The 16,015-nt window shown below is 32.9% G+C and overlaps 1 long non-coding RNA gene and 1 other non-coding gene across 2 annotated transcripts in view; both read right to left on the bottom strand.

Moving 5' to 3' along the window:
- The window catches only part of LOC125066618, a 77,768-nt gene that overhangs the window by 59,493 nt on the left and 2,260 nt on the right, over nt 1-16,015 (bottom strand). The gene's annotated exons all lie outside the window — the stretch shown is intronic.
- Nucleotides 5,351-5,434, bottom strand: Trnal-cag. Its single transcript has one exon. It is a non-coding gene; the product is annotated as a tRNA-Leu (tRNA).

Genomic DNA, 16,015 nt, shown 5'->3' with positions numbered 1-16,015 from the left:
CTTCTTAACAGATGATACAGCCGCCGTACAATGACCACCTTAAGGTACCTAATCACTTAAACCCGAAGATATTTGCATATAGTGCTGGCGTTGAACAATGCCCATAAAATAATGTATATATATATATATATCTAAAACCATTTACTCGAAACATACGGTTAACGTAGAATAGTTTTTATCAACACACCGTGACTTGCGTTACGTATAACTTTTAATTAAACCGCTGAAATGAAAGAGGTCTACGAATAAACGCCGCGGAACAGCATTGATTTTAATACTTTTGTATCAATTTTATTTTCACTTTCAATGGATGGCTGGCATAATAGTGCATTTCGATAGTAAAAGGCGATTAAATGCCCCTCGCTATAAGTTGGGGTTACGTCACATTAGCTAGCGTGCTGCTGCAACTTGCAAGTGTCTATGAATAATGAGTGACACTTTTATACACGAGTAAACAGAAACAAATAAAAATATCTACCTGAGAACACTGTTTGAAGTAAATCTATTTTGGATGCAATATGAATAAATTAGATCATATATTTTCGGGACCAAAGACTTTACGCGTTCTCCGAGGCACGGCAATACACATTTCTAACTTCCATACTCTTGCAGCTTATGTTGTGAGTTTTAACAGAAAAACTAAGTAATATTACATTGCCCTGAACCCAGAACCTCTAAGCTAACAAATTAACCAACGAGGTACTCAATACACTTAACATCGTCTACCTAAAGTGTAAAATCAGTCAATCCTGTCTTCAAATAAAAAACAATATCCTTATTAATTAAAGTCGTATATAATAATAATTAAAATCGTATTTTTTTACATGCATTAAGTATTTCAATACTTTGGTTTATTTGTAAAACACCATCAAAGGAAAAACGCTGATTATACAAAATTTGAATTACCGAGAACCGATTATTGATTTTCGATTTTATGATCGGAAACACGTTGTCGATTCGCAAATGAACAATGTTTACAAATCGATTAAATAATCCACGTACGAAGTTAAAGCTGCATTCGTATTGAGTTATTTAAAAATAATTGCATTTTATCCAATACTTAAAATTACAGTACCAATATCATAATGTTTCTCACAAGTATAATTTTTAAGTATCCTTGAGCTATCATTGTCATTTTAAAAAATGTCATTAGTAAGGCATAATTAGAATTTCGGTTAGGAAATAATTGTATTTTATGTATGTATATGTGTATCCATTAAAAGTAATAATCCAAATGACTTGACTTGACTCGTTAAAGTCGATTTGAACGTTAGACAATCAGAGAATTAGTGTGATCGCGGCGCGCAAACAATCTTTGTTCTTTTGATCGCGAAAGCTTTTGATTGTTCACAACTGTTATTTTATTAATAAGCTTTAGGAATATGACGCTGTTAATTTTAAACCGCGTGATCGTATTCAGGTGGTCCAAGCGTTGGTAAGTAAATTCCAATGGGAAAAGAAAAAACATAAATACACAACTTTGATCTTGAATTTACATGACACTTGTTAAGAACAAGTGTTTAACTTTTGATTAATAAATAATCCAGTATTATTTCAATTGATAAATTTCAATATTTAGTTCATCATTTATCATTCAGAGATTCAGAATTGTGATTCTACCGCTTACACTTATTTTTATTTTATTTTTTATTTATTTATTTTTTTAATTTTTATTTGAATGGCACATCAACAGTACATACATTAAACACTTAACACTAAACATTTAAAACTGACACTTATCTGATGTATGTACCAATTACAGACGTACACAGCACTGCTGAAGATTACTGTCACACTTCCAGCGTTTAAATTTCTCTTGGTCATCATCAGACTTCATGACCTTCAACATATTTACCTAGGACTTACTTTTTGAAATAAATTATTCAAGATCTCCCCCGAAGCAGCGGTTAAAAATTTCTATTTTAAACAAATACCTGATTTGTATGTTCCCTCTTAATACAAAGATATGTCTTGTCGACGCATTCATAACCTACGACTCATTGATACTTTGAAAGCTCTAAATGGATAACAAATTCATTTTATAATTTCACACCAAAACAACACTTAAACCTTAACGCGCTCAGCGTATTTTCCCTTGAACTGAACATTATTAACTGGCGCCTTTTATTTACGATTCTACATCTTAAGCCACTGCTTTAGGGCATATTTTTCCATGCAACAATATAACAAATCGAATAACCGTTTGCTGTCGAAAATGTTAAATATATTTAAACGATTTTCATACATATACAGATACAATAAAGTTTATTTTGGTTTGAACATATTCCTTCGCGTATTCTCTGCAAGAATATGACGTACTCAGAAAAGCAATAACTGACCATCTTAACGTTGGCACGTGCGTACGCCGGAACCACATGGCGGATCAAAGGGAAACACCGGACGTCGAACCGTTGTATTGCCGTGACAATAATTCGTTTGTTGCAGCAAAAATTACACTGCAGTGCATTTATGTACAAGACTTTATATTATGTATTATGATATCTACTCGAGTTCCTGACGATAATCAAAGTCAGATTAACTAATTTGATTAAGTCTCGATGGTCATTGGTCAAGCGCATTCGATGACGCCATCACTAACAAATAAGCATTTGCTATTTTGTCAGATCAGTAAATAGGTATGACTTTGGTCATCATTTCAAGAACTGACGGCTAGAAACTTAATTACATAAGACGGTCTCCACATTAATTAAGATCAGATGTGTTTGAAAACCCCGAATAATTGAAGTGAATTACGAGAATTCCCAAGCGTCAATTGACCAAGGATCAATTCAGATGCTGAGAATATCTGAAATAGGTAAATTAGTAATAAACTTAATTAAATACCAACCAACCCATTAAATTATATAATTTCTAGAGGCGGCTTGTAGATCCTTGAAGTCATTTTAATCATTTAATTAAAAAGTAATCTCAGTCTATCTAAAAAAACAAGGAACTTTTCCAAAGTCACGAGTTTGCAAAGTGCAAAGGGAAATTCTTTGAATATTCCGCTCGGAACATGCGTGAATAATAAAACTGTGATTCCAAACAGAATAGTTGGCTCCGGAGTTGGGTTATTCAAAGCGATAGGTTTTACAATCGCTCTTAAGCATTTTAGATGTTCCTTTACATAACTTAATTTTCTAATAAATCGAAATAAAATTCAAAAAGTTAATAAGAATACGCATCTTTTTTTTCAAATACGTGCGACTTTAAAGAACGACTTTAAACAGATATATAAATTATTCATTTCTAAGTAGAAATGAAAACAACTCACAACAAAATGCATAAGTTTAAGAAAATTAAAACAATTGTCAACAACGTCCATCATGATGTCAAAAGTCAGTAATTACTCTGTGTATGCAATTCAATGTATTTCCCGAAGGAATTAAGGAATTCACAGATAACTTCCAACGCGGAATACACAAACAAGCAATAAAGAAAGCAACATGTATAGGAAACATTCAGAAACAAGCATTAGGAATAGATTTTATGTACCATACAATCTTTATCCCGTATACGATCTTGTAACTGATTATACTTCGGTCATTGGTTATTTGAAAAAGGAACGGTACAATCGCGTACAAAATAATTCGCAAGCTCCACCTCACCTCACAAGCCTAAAATTAATAGAAGCGTAGAAGTCATATAAACTTTTATATCACGATGTATATGTCAATATAGAAGCATTACACTTACTTAATTGATAGTCAAATGAAACACTACCATCGGTTTGGAAAAGAAAACGACCCGACCTGACAAAAACCGGCGACAGAAACTAAGCGGTTCTTTTTTGTCAATTCTGTTATTTACAAATATTCAATATAAAAAGTAGTAGCCAGGCGGAGATCGTTTCATTCCCAAGGAGTGCTTTCAATCATAAACTCACTAATTGTAATAAATAATTAAATCACTAAACTAAACTAAATAATAGCCGTTCCCACGCTAGAATAGAAATAATGTATGACATCTTAGTTTTCATGTAGGTAATTTAAAAAACATAATAGAGGTTTTGTAACGTGACTACCATTCAGTTTGTTAAAATTTCTTTGTAAGCTGCAAGTCATCTACATTTGGCGCCAAAATGATGAAACCTTTATAAAATGTCAAATAGTTTACATTAGTTCAATTAGAATCTGTCGATAACAATTGCTTACCACAACCTTTGATATTGTTTAACTTTTTCATTTTTTTCTTATACAGTCATAGTACCGCTCTAACCGGCTAGTACCTTTTTTCCGCTGTCGAAAATGAATTCGTTGTTAAATCGTAACAATTTAGTAAATTGCAATCAAGAATTCTCTGTATTTTTCTGCACATCTACGACTGGAGCTCTTCAAAATGATACCATAACCGAATTTTTACGCGCAGCTATCGTCCCATAATCACAGGGATAAAAATCGGCTTACACTATTAATATATAAGATGTTACCAACATCATCATAATATGTTTATAAAGAGTATATCATTCATTCATTCGAAGTCATTCTGTACAGTTTTATTTGGCACTATATGATATATATTGATATGATATTATTAATGAGGCAATATTTAGATACGAAGCTGAACATTACGATTGTATCTCTTAATCACGATAAACAAAGGTTGACTCATGACTTATCTAAAGGCACGCCGACAGTTAAACTTTGAACTCTTTTAATTGGTTATGAATTCTTGTAATTTTTTTAAGACAATCATGATTTTGTTCTTTTTTATATCAAAATTGTTTTTATAGCGAACGTTTTTCTTATTTTTTTATTAAAATATTTAAACGAGTCAGCTAGTATACAGTGGGCATCACCACCCGGAGACAAAAGAGAAGTTCTTCGAATCATGCCTTACATTGTCGTCACCAGTCGTGGAGGCTAAAATGTTGTGCCTAGTGGATTAAGTATTGGTTCACTGCGGTTTATATCTACAGCCTGTAGATGAGCCACTATTGGTTCAAGGCCTCCTCTCCCTCTAAGGAGTAGGTTTGAAGCTTATTCCACTACTCTGCTCCAATGCAAGATGTTATGGGTACAGATGTGGCACAATTGAAACTAGACACATGTAGGTTTCCTCACGATGTGTTCCTTTACAGCCAAGCACGAGATGAGAGAGATTTATAAACAGACATTAAGTGTAATAAAAATACAGTGGTGATAGCTTGGTTTTGTAAACATCAGTTACGACTGTGTGGTATGTTATATATATATATAAAACCTAGAGGAACGTGCAGTTATACTTACATGTAAGGACACTTTTCAGGTAAAAATAAAAACGGTTACGGTTACGGTTTTATTTACAAATAAAAAGTTATGTTATAGTGTGTATTAAAAAGATCTATATAAAACTGTATGTAAAAATAGTTTGTCAGAAGTGGGATTCGAACCCACGCCCACAGAAGTGGACTGCGACCTGAACGCAGCGCCTTAGACCGCTCGGCCATCCTGACGATGACAACTAATCTGAAAATAGCGACCACAATCTCTTACATGCTACTAAGTAATTAACATCTTTAAATAGCTAGGCAAATACAGCCCCGTTGCTTTAAAAAAAAAAGAGCTCTCTCAATATTTATTAAATTTATATACTTTTTGTGTGTCATCACTTTTAATACAGTAATTAATAAAACTAGATACGTCTAACCGTCAATTTGTTCCTTGGGCCCCGTTACCTCAGGTACACCGAACCGCTTTCCCCTATGGTAACTACGCAACTCCATATATAAGGTCCAGTTTAGTAAAATTTAATTCTGTAACTATTATATAGTTATCACTTGCTTGTCACGTCTACATGTTTGTTCGCTCATTCAGATTTAACACAATAATATGATGATGTAATCAATTACTAGTTGTTTTTTTTTTCATTTTATTTTACGCTCACACGTCGAAAATTAAAATTAAGTTATGATACGAGCCAAGCAAATAATAAAATTCTGTTGACGATATAACCAATTTTCAATCCGGTATGCCATGTAAAATTTATTATGGTATATATACCTATAGATTAATATTGATAATTAAAGGAAAAATGGAAAATTGTCTCATATTAAATACCAACCTATGTATGTATATAAAAGCGAAATACCACTCACTGATCAATCACGAAATCTCAGAAACGATTACACCTACAAACTTGAAATTTAGCCAGGTAGGTTCCTAATAGAGCGTAGACATCAGCTTAGAACGGATTTTTGTGTTTTATAAATTTCGCGCGGGTAAAGGCGCAGGTTCGGCTAGTGTAACTATGAAATTATGAGTACCAGATATACTTTTATTATAGCACAGGTTGACCTAGTTAACTATGCGTTGATTAATTTATTTATTAATTTGTTAATTGTCAAGTTTATAATTATATATTTCGTAGTAATGAGTTCACTACAAATAATATAAAATAATATACAAAGAATACAGTACTGTCCCAAGATTTATACAAACATTGCAGTCAATGAGTTCCGACGAACACATACTTATACATAATGGAGGGTACCTCTGTTTTATTTTTGTCTGATAGCATATTTCAAAAGGATATAATGCATTATACATCTCATGTCCATAATATAAGACATTGTCCAGAGAGCTTCTTTTATGATCGCTTCAATGGGTAATGTAAGACGCGACAGCACTGCATACTAGAAATGACATTGTGTGATATTAATATAAGGTTATTTTCTCTATCAAAAAAACAAAATACTCTGTGCATTTTGTCTTTTTTCCAATAAGTAGGCGAACGGGCAAATGTGCTACCTGTTGGTAAATGGGCATCTCCGCTCATAGACAATGGAAGGAAATTGCTCTTAGAAATATTGACCATTTCTTATAAAGCCAATGCGCCACCAAACTTGGGAGCTAAGATTTTAATGTCCCGTGTGCCTGTTACACTGGCTCATTCACCTTTCAAACCGGAACATGAAAATAAAAGTAAAGTTTTGCAGTAAAATGTCTGATGAGTGAGTGGTATCTACCCAGACGGGTTTGCACAAAGTCCTACCACCACCAAATTATATATATTTCTGTCAGGATTTGTACGTTAAATCCTTTTCTCTACAAGGGAGTTTGGAGTTGACTTATATGCTTACAATATTTATCGTCAGCGCCGAGGAGAAAATGTATCAAAACATAAATTAAGCACCTCGAAATTAATTTGAGCTAGCCAGGATTTGAACCATTGACCGTTTAAGTTTGACCAAAAGTACTACGCTATTTTCCTATGGCAAGTATTTCAAATCGATGTACTTTTAAGTAGGTGCCGAATATTTTATCTCCTACCGAATTTTTCACGAGGAATGTTCTGAGGAATTATATGAATTCATCCGAGCTGCTAAATTTCACCTTCGGATATCTCGTCAAAATTCTAAGTTTCACATGCACCACCTAGATGTCCGAAAATCCACAACAGCGCGCTGGTAGTCTCTTTCCATCAGATGGGCCTCCTGCCCGTTTGCCACCTATGATTTAAAAAAAATCATCATCATTCTCATGCATTTCTCATATGTTTTTTTAAGTTTGCCATTTCATTTTGTCATCTACATACCTCTAGGCATGATCTCAGATACTCAAGTAGAATTTATTTCATTAATACAGTAAACTGATTAATTTTCCTTACTTTCTTTTTACCAAATTTAGAACTTTCCTTTGCAAACATAAGATGTAATCTATACTAACATTATAATTGCGAAAGTAACTCTATCTGTTTGTCTGTTGCTCTTTCACGACCGAACCTCTCAACCGAATTTGGTTAAATTTTGTATGAAGCAAACTTGAATTCCAAGGTAGAAATAAGCTACTTTTTTATACCCATTACCTGACGACTAAGCCCAAAGACGAAACCGCGGTCAGCAACCAAAACTTCCACATATTTAAATGAAGACTGTGACTTACACTTCAATGCAGCACCTACACAATTGTTTTATATACAAATATAGCGTAAGGATTATATGTTATTATATGTACTCGCTCGTTGAATACTTAATTCTATATAATTTAAAAATATTCATCTAATTTTAAGTAGTTGAAACAAAAGACAATTAAAAATAGTCAAAGCACGATAAAAAAGGAATTAAATTATTGACTCTACTTGATATATAATTAAAAGATAGCTTATATTATTTAATTTTTGTAATGGGTGCGTTCTTGTTGAGACAGACTAAAATAGAACGAAAACGTTATTTTTAAAGACTATACTTTATTATTTAAAATGCAAGCGTTGCCAAATCTATTTTTTCTAAATCCCTGTCCAACTCACAGAGATGGCACTCAGATTTCCCCCCAAAGCGTGTTTCAAAAGACCGGCAATACTTTAGACTCCACTGAAGTCGAGTCTAGGGTCATTTGATGAGCGGTAAGTCTTTGAAATTCTAAGTGGTCTTGGTAATATTGTAGCGAGTATAAAGTTGAATTATAAAATACTTGGACATAAAAAATATAGCGACGTGGGTTGATGTAAGTATCGCGATTATTTAATATGTATCAAAAATAAAATTTAGGTTTAGGTTTAAAGATCTTTATTCTCAACAAGACAATACATAGTCACTTATTTGAGAACATTACTAACTTAAAATATATACCATTGTTAACATTCGTCACACCAAGTTTTATTTAATCTGTAGTGGTTAGTACGAAACTAATAAGAGAATAAAAGAAAAGAAAAGAAAAGAAAATTTACAACTCTAATTTGATTTTATATATGATTACAATTCATTAAAAGTATTAAAAACTAATAGATTCTTTTAAAGATAAGTACTATTCCCCCACATTTACTTTTTGGTAAAGCTTTGAGCAAGATTGGTACATTGGACAGTGGTTAATATTTCGTACAACGCCAATGTTTACGAGCGGTTATGTCCTCAATATCAGATGGCTTATTTGCCAATCCCGCTACCTATTATAAATTAAAAAATAACTAGCTTTTTTCTTTGCGACTTGAAATGCGTGTGTCAAATTTTCTTCCAACATATCTCTCTCCTCTCGTTTTCTCACGATGTTTTCCTTCTCTATTAAGCATATTCGCTATTAAGATAAATTGTGACCATAATTCAGTCTTTTGGTAGACTTCAATATACATTGTTTGAGATAAGTTGCTCTTATTTAATTCATACAGTCGTTATATGTTCAGGGTTTCATCACTGGTGTAGCTAGGTGGGCAAGGGTCCCGGTGCATTGGAAAATAATCGGGACCTCACCCCCTCTTTGACTCATATTGCCCTTCAAAATTTTAGATTGGAATAAAAAATCTTATGAGCGGGGTAGAGGTTTTCTAGCATCAGGAGCTGGCGAGTTGGTTGACCCGTATTTTTTAAAGTTTAGGTTAGAGGCCCGGAGCTCAGAAGGCCTTCTCCCGGAGCTCCGGGGCCCCGGTGCACTGCACCACCTGGCCCTACGATAGCTACGCCACTGGGTTTCATGCACTCCTCGTTTTTATTTTAATCTGACGAAGTCCCAGATATATTTCACTGAAACAGCGACACAAAGTTTACTTAGGCTTCAAAAATAGTCACAAGTATTGCACGATTTTTTACCAAACGTTAGAGTCGCAAGAAGATATGTGTCCCAATTCAAGTCATTAGAATAGCTGATAATTTAAAATATCACCGCTTAACTTAAAACTTTATGCATAAAACTTCAAAGATTTTTTAACCTCTGATTAATATACACATATATTTATTCGTATATTGAAATCGTTCCAATTTGTGGGCAAAATAACAATTAATTCGAAAATCCAGAAGTAGCTGAAATTTGACCTTAAATATTTCATTCATATACAGCGTGTAAAAAAGCTCGTTTCAAAAATATAATAGACATTTTATATTTCCAATAGAGAAGTAGTCAATAAAAAATAAAATTTATGTATTTCGGGAGTTCACACATTATTAATAAGAAGCGCGATGCCGCGTAACGTGTTGGCGTTTTTTACATTAATCCTCGGCACAACTCAAAAGATGAAGCGATTTAAGAATTTATGCACGTCACGTCCATATCTAATAATGAGATATGCACCCGTATACCACATAACAATAGATCTATACCCGACGAAGAGTCGTTAATTTAAAATCATATTACATTTTTTCACTTGTGAAAAAATAAAAAAATAACACAGAACTAAAATCACTATCATTACATAGTATAGAACAAAGTCGCTTTCCGCTGTCTGTCCCTATATATGCTTAGATCTTTAAAACTACGCAACGGATTTTGTTACGGTTTTATGTTATTGATAGATTCAAGAGGAATGTTTATATGTATAGCACATGCATTATATAGTTGAGAAATACTGATAATTTTAAAGGTTTCTAATATGATGTCGTATATAAGCACATTTTTTGTGCTTAAATTGCAAACGTGGGCTGAACACTACGAGATAGATCTAAATAATGTATTGAATACCTTAAAAAGTCCATAATGATACATTTGATATCTCTTATGGATAGCCCAAATTAACCATTATTATTCCTTAATTTTTACGAGAAAAAATGGATATTACAGTTTTAAAATGCAGGGACATAATGGTTTGTTTTGTATAAAGACAAAAAGGCGAATATTGTATATAAAAACATTCTGTAGTATTATTTTTTTTTAAATATATTTTGTATCAGCATTGCGAACCCGTGCGAAGACGGGGCGGGTCGCTATTATATAAAATGAAGTATATATATCAAGAGGGTGTTATTAAAGTCTTTGAATCATTTTACCGTCTAAAGGTTATTTTTACATAGTCAAATATGCGAAATGTACCAAATTTTATATCCCCGCTGAATTCCGTAACTCAGACCCCGTTGGTCACCACACGTGCGTGTGTTTATTGTATGCTGTCATCGAAAACGCACGGCTTCAGTAGACTCATGTGAGGTGCATTAATTTTTTAAATGCATTACCGTCATATTAAAATATTTACTTTCGACTGCCCGTATGGGCTGAGCATCTGTTTGATCATGTTTTATGTAAACTCGCGTTAAATGCTTTGGCTTACAAAGTTTTACTAATAAGTGCTCGTTATGTCGTAAATTTGTTATATTTGGACTGGCAGGACAGAACGATTATATCTGTATATGTGATCTCTGATTAATAGGATAACTAGGCGGCCTTTTGACTGACTAATTGCATCTTCAAATAAAATAAAACTTTTTATTTTCAGAAAAAAATATTTCATGAAATGCATGTTAAACTGTAAACATTATCTTGAATCTAATTTTATCTAATGAAAATTTTAACCAAAGTTCATTATACGCGTAGCGTATTGGACAAAATAATCTTCTAATCAGTTTTCCACAGCAAACTACAATTATTTATATCGATAGCCAATTTTAATGCACGTAGGATATAATCATCAAAAATAATTATCAGATTAATAAACAAATTATTAATAAAATAATTTATTATTACAAAAATTCATTTATCAAGAAAAAGTCGAGTTTCTTTTGGCCGGTTCTTCTCAGGTCTGAGTTGTTTCTATTGGAACAGAACCTATATATGGAAACCTGCGCCTCATCCGATCAATATGTCAATATTTTTCAATTATATTTTACATATAAAAACGCTGTGTTGATGCATTTTTTTGATTTTTTGTCGGTCGGTCTGTTTGTTCCGGCTAATCTCTGGAACGGCTCGACCGATTTTGACGGAACTTTGATTGGCAGATAGTTGATGTAATAAAGAGTAACTTAGGCTACAACAATAACTTTTTTGTTAATTCAATAATAATAATGATAATTCAAACGCGCACCAAGTCGCGGGCACAGCTAGTCTATAAATAAAATGATAATTATAATTAAACGATCTATTTATTAAGTATGTAGATACTAAAAGTTGACCACCCACTTACAAGTGTAGACCTTTAATGAGAAAAGGTTATCAATATTTATTTATTGTAGTGTTCAGCATGACACACACACACAGATATAACACTTTGATAATATTTTTGTTCAAGTGATATATCATTAATTACGTAATATATTAAACATTTGTACTCGCTCGCTTTGTGCAGGATGGGTGGGAATCTCTCATTTTACAACTAAACTAGTATTATAAATACGAAATTAACTCTGCCTGTCTGTCCTTTGCTCTTTCACGGTCAAAACGCTTAACCGAATTTGATAAAATTTGATATGAAGCAAGCTTGATCTCCAAGGAAAGACATGTGCTTCTTTTTTATGCCGAATACCTGACGAAAAACCCCCAAAATACGAGCGAATACGCGGGCGACCACTAGTTTATTATATATCTTGCAATAAATCATCTTCGTGTTATAATTCATTTGATAATTATTTAGAAGAAGTTTTGATTGTAATTAATTTCATTTGTATGACTGTTATTATTATAAAGTTTAAGAGCGAAGAAGATTATGTGCCTGTTATATAATTGGCACATAAGCAAACAAAATGATAATTTTGTAGCTGATCATAATCAGGCATACTGATATTCTCCTATCCGATTTCGGTCACGGCGCGGCCAATCTCAAGTAAGACGAACTAACTGCTTAGCGTAACATACTAATATCATGTACATTGACGACCTCCGTGGTCGAGTAGTGTGTACACCGGTTTTCATGGATACGCCACTCCGAGGTCCCGGGTTCGATTACCGGCCGAGTCGATGTAGAAAAAGTTCATTAGTTTTCTATGTTGTCTTGGGTCTGGGTGTTTGTGGTACCGTCGTTACTTCTGATTTCCATAACACAAGTGCTTTAGCTACTTACATTGGGATCAGAGTAATGTATGTGATGTTGTCCAATATTTATATTTATTTATTATACGTACCTATGTATGCATTCATTTTGTATATGTAGATAATATACTGCACACAAATTCACTCTCTATTTCCTCAAGCTCGAAATCCAATGGCAGGGTCGGCAGTCACGTACGCCGTTTTTAAAAATTGACAACATTCAAAATTATTCTAAGAAATTTTGGATCAAAAGACCCAATTACTTTTTTATTTCGTTGACTCTGGGTTTGAAGCTAGAACTTCGGAATTTGCCTTATAAGTTAGCCACATACCACATAAACATACACACGTATAAACCGCATACCGTAAAGGCAATAAAATGTAATACTCATAAATATACATATCTTATTGATTTTATTAATTGATGTTCATTATTTTACATTTACAATAGTTTATAAATGCTATTACCAAATCATATTTCTTTCAACTTTGAAAATTTACAGATATGTGATTGATAAATATCCCACATTGGAGTAGCGTGGTGGAATATGCTTCCAACCTTCTCATCAAAGAGAGAGGAGGCCTCAGCTCAGCAGTGGGAAATTTACAGGCTGTAACGTGTTGATTGACAAATGTTTATAATTTCGTTAATACATATAGTGTAATATGATATTTCATAGTGAAACTACCTGTAAACAGTAGAGCGTGTTACCAAGAGAATTTGGCAAATCGATCTTGTATTCTACTAAAATAAATAAATACTCAACAAATGACTATCTAATTCACTGTTCACTATTAACAATAAAAGTAAATATTATTAGTGGTAATTCAAGTAGGTGCAGTGAGCAAGCGGAGCCGCAGATAAATGCTAGTCATCTCGTGTATGTCAAAGCAGATAGCTTTGTATACGATCGTTGCGGCGGCTAACGACAGGCTTGTTTACGTGTTGGTGCTAAATTGCATGTAAAGCAATAACTTCGTCCCAGAAACTCTATCCAATATCATAATACCTGCGTTATTTAATTGGTTGAATAGAGAATATTCGGTATTCGCTTCTATAATAAAAATCCAAGATTATTTTTAACTTCGTCTGTTGAAAAGTTTAAATATTATGTCAAAAAAATATTTACAAATAAAGCATATTACTCAATACAAGATTATATTAATGATAAAAAGCGTGAATTTAGTATTTGTTTATTTCTAGGCAAGATATATAAATTAATGTGTATTGAGTGTCTCACCGGTATCTACTTCTCGGTAGAATCTAGTTTCCGAACCGGTGGTAGCTTTACAATTATTTCGACGCTCTTACAAGACGATATTTTGACTATGATATTATCTTGTAAAATGATGATACAAATGTGCTGGCATATTATTCAATAAAGTACGTATATTTACATGAAACAGTCCCACTGTTGGGCAATAAAAAAATAAATAAACGAGAGAGATTTTGTTACTGACATGTCAATTACAAAACGAAATTAAGCGCACGAAAAGTGCTTGTCTAAATTCGTAGCCACGATCTCCGATAAAGATCCACGTACCCACTGTACCACATCGGTTAAAAATGTTAGAATATTACCATTTTCTTCATTAAAATGCCGACGTTTTTTACGAACAGAGAAATGGACCACCCCCACCAACGGTAAGTGGTCACCACCGCTATACAATAGTGCTTTGAGTTAACTATTCCTTACATCGCCAATACGCAACAAACCTTGGAAACTGAGTTGTTCTGCGCCTGTAGTTACTTAGTGTCCCTTACCCTTCAAACCGGAACATAAAATATACTTAGTAATTATCGGTAGGATAAAATTAATCACATTTTTGTATATTCATTATTTTAATTACGGTTATGAATTAATCTCAATCGATACATTTCCTATGCACTGAAAAAAATTTTTACCGAAAAAAAAGTAAACTTATCTTTCAAAATATAAAGATTTAACGTAAATACTATATAAATAATAGACTTAATAAAAAAAAAAAAACATATATACATTTAGAAAGCTAATATAGTATATCTACTATATGTATGTAATAATTGGACGTAAACTTCCCGTATCAATGATTCAATGTCTTCAAATACACATTACAATAATATGCTACACACCTAATATATATCAGGCTTCGTTCTGTTGTCGGTACGATATAATATCGTGTAATTCTATCCGACACTTATAAGAGTTTATTTAATATGTCGGCTATGGATTATACTTGCCGCCTTTAAGCTGCGAAAAGCAAACAGGTACGCATATATTAACAGTGTTTTTATATCGATATCAGTTACGACTAGTGTAATTAACTCGTGTACGTGCAATTATATGGATATTTTATCATAAACTGTTTGCTTTTCATACTTGCCTAGTACTCTGTTTGTGTACCTGTATTGTATTTAACTTAAAACTATTTGATATACCATAGGCCAACATTTTGTTATATTTTTTTTTATATAATAGATAGACAAATAAACCACCCGATGGTAAGTGGTCACCAACATTTAAAGACATTAGCGCTGTGTCAAGAAAGATAACCATTCCCTTCGCCAATGCACCGCCAACCTTGGGAATTAAAATGTTATGTCCCTTATGCTTTTGATTACATTGGATCACTCACAATTCAAAACGGAACCCAACAATACTAGATAATCTATTTAAATAATAATTATATCTGCGTGTCAAATATCATTACACGTAACAATTATTCCAAAAATCGCGCCTCACCTGCCGATATTTTATAATTCCCCACGGTACCTTGAACCAATCAAATACATTCTCATTCAGGTCACGTCAAGAGAAACGTACTCAGTAGATGTTAGTTGTAATTCACAAGTAAATTGTACAATAGATCCGCGTCATAAACAAAGATCTAATAATTGTTTGTGATATGAAGTTACTTATATTAACAGTTTTATGTCAATAAATTATTTCGATAATATTGGGCCACCTGAAGAAGTATGATCTACTCCGTATACGATTTCTCGTCTTCTGCAAATACAAAGTTAATAAGGGCTAAATTAGACTTTTTTACCAGTAAATCTTATTATTTATTAAATTAATACTTTAAAAAATAAGTCTGGATTTAGACTCGGATTCCATCACAGGACTAATTGAACACTAATTGTGAAGAACATTATTTAAAAAGAGCATCTATGCGAGTATCTTGTCATTAATTTTCGATAGAGGGTTCAAAAACGCAAGTAACGGTACTTAGATGCATTAAAGTTATTCATATATAATCAAGAGAAAAAATCTACGACCGGTTCGAAAAGAAACAACACCTGAAAAGAACTGGCTAAAAACAAAGCGGAACTTTTTTCAACAATTGTATTAACAATGTCAATTTTCATATTTGGATTGAGGAGATCGTTTCAT

This window comes from Vanessa atalanta, chromosome 9, assembly GCF_905147765.1.
Source record: "Vanessa atalanta chromosome 9, ilVanAtal1.2, whole genome shotgun sequence".
Taxonomy (NCBI): domain Eukaryota; kingdom Metazoa; phylum Arthropoda; class Insecta; order Lepidoptera; family Nymphalidae; genus Vanessa; species Vanessa atalanta.
Note: the sequence above shows the minus strand (reverse complement) of the source record. Positions and strands in the feature narration are given on the sequence as shown.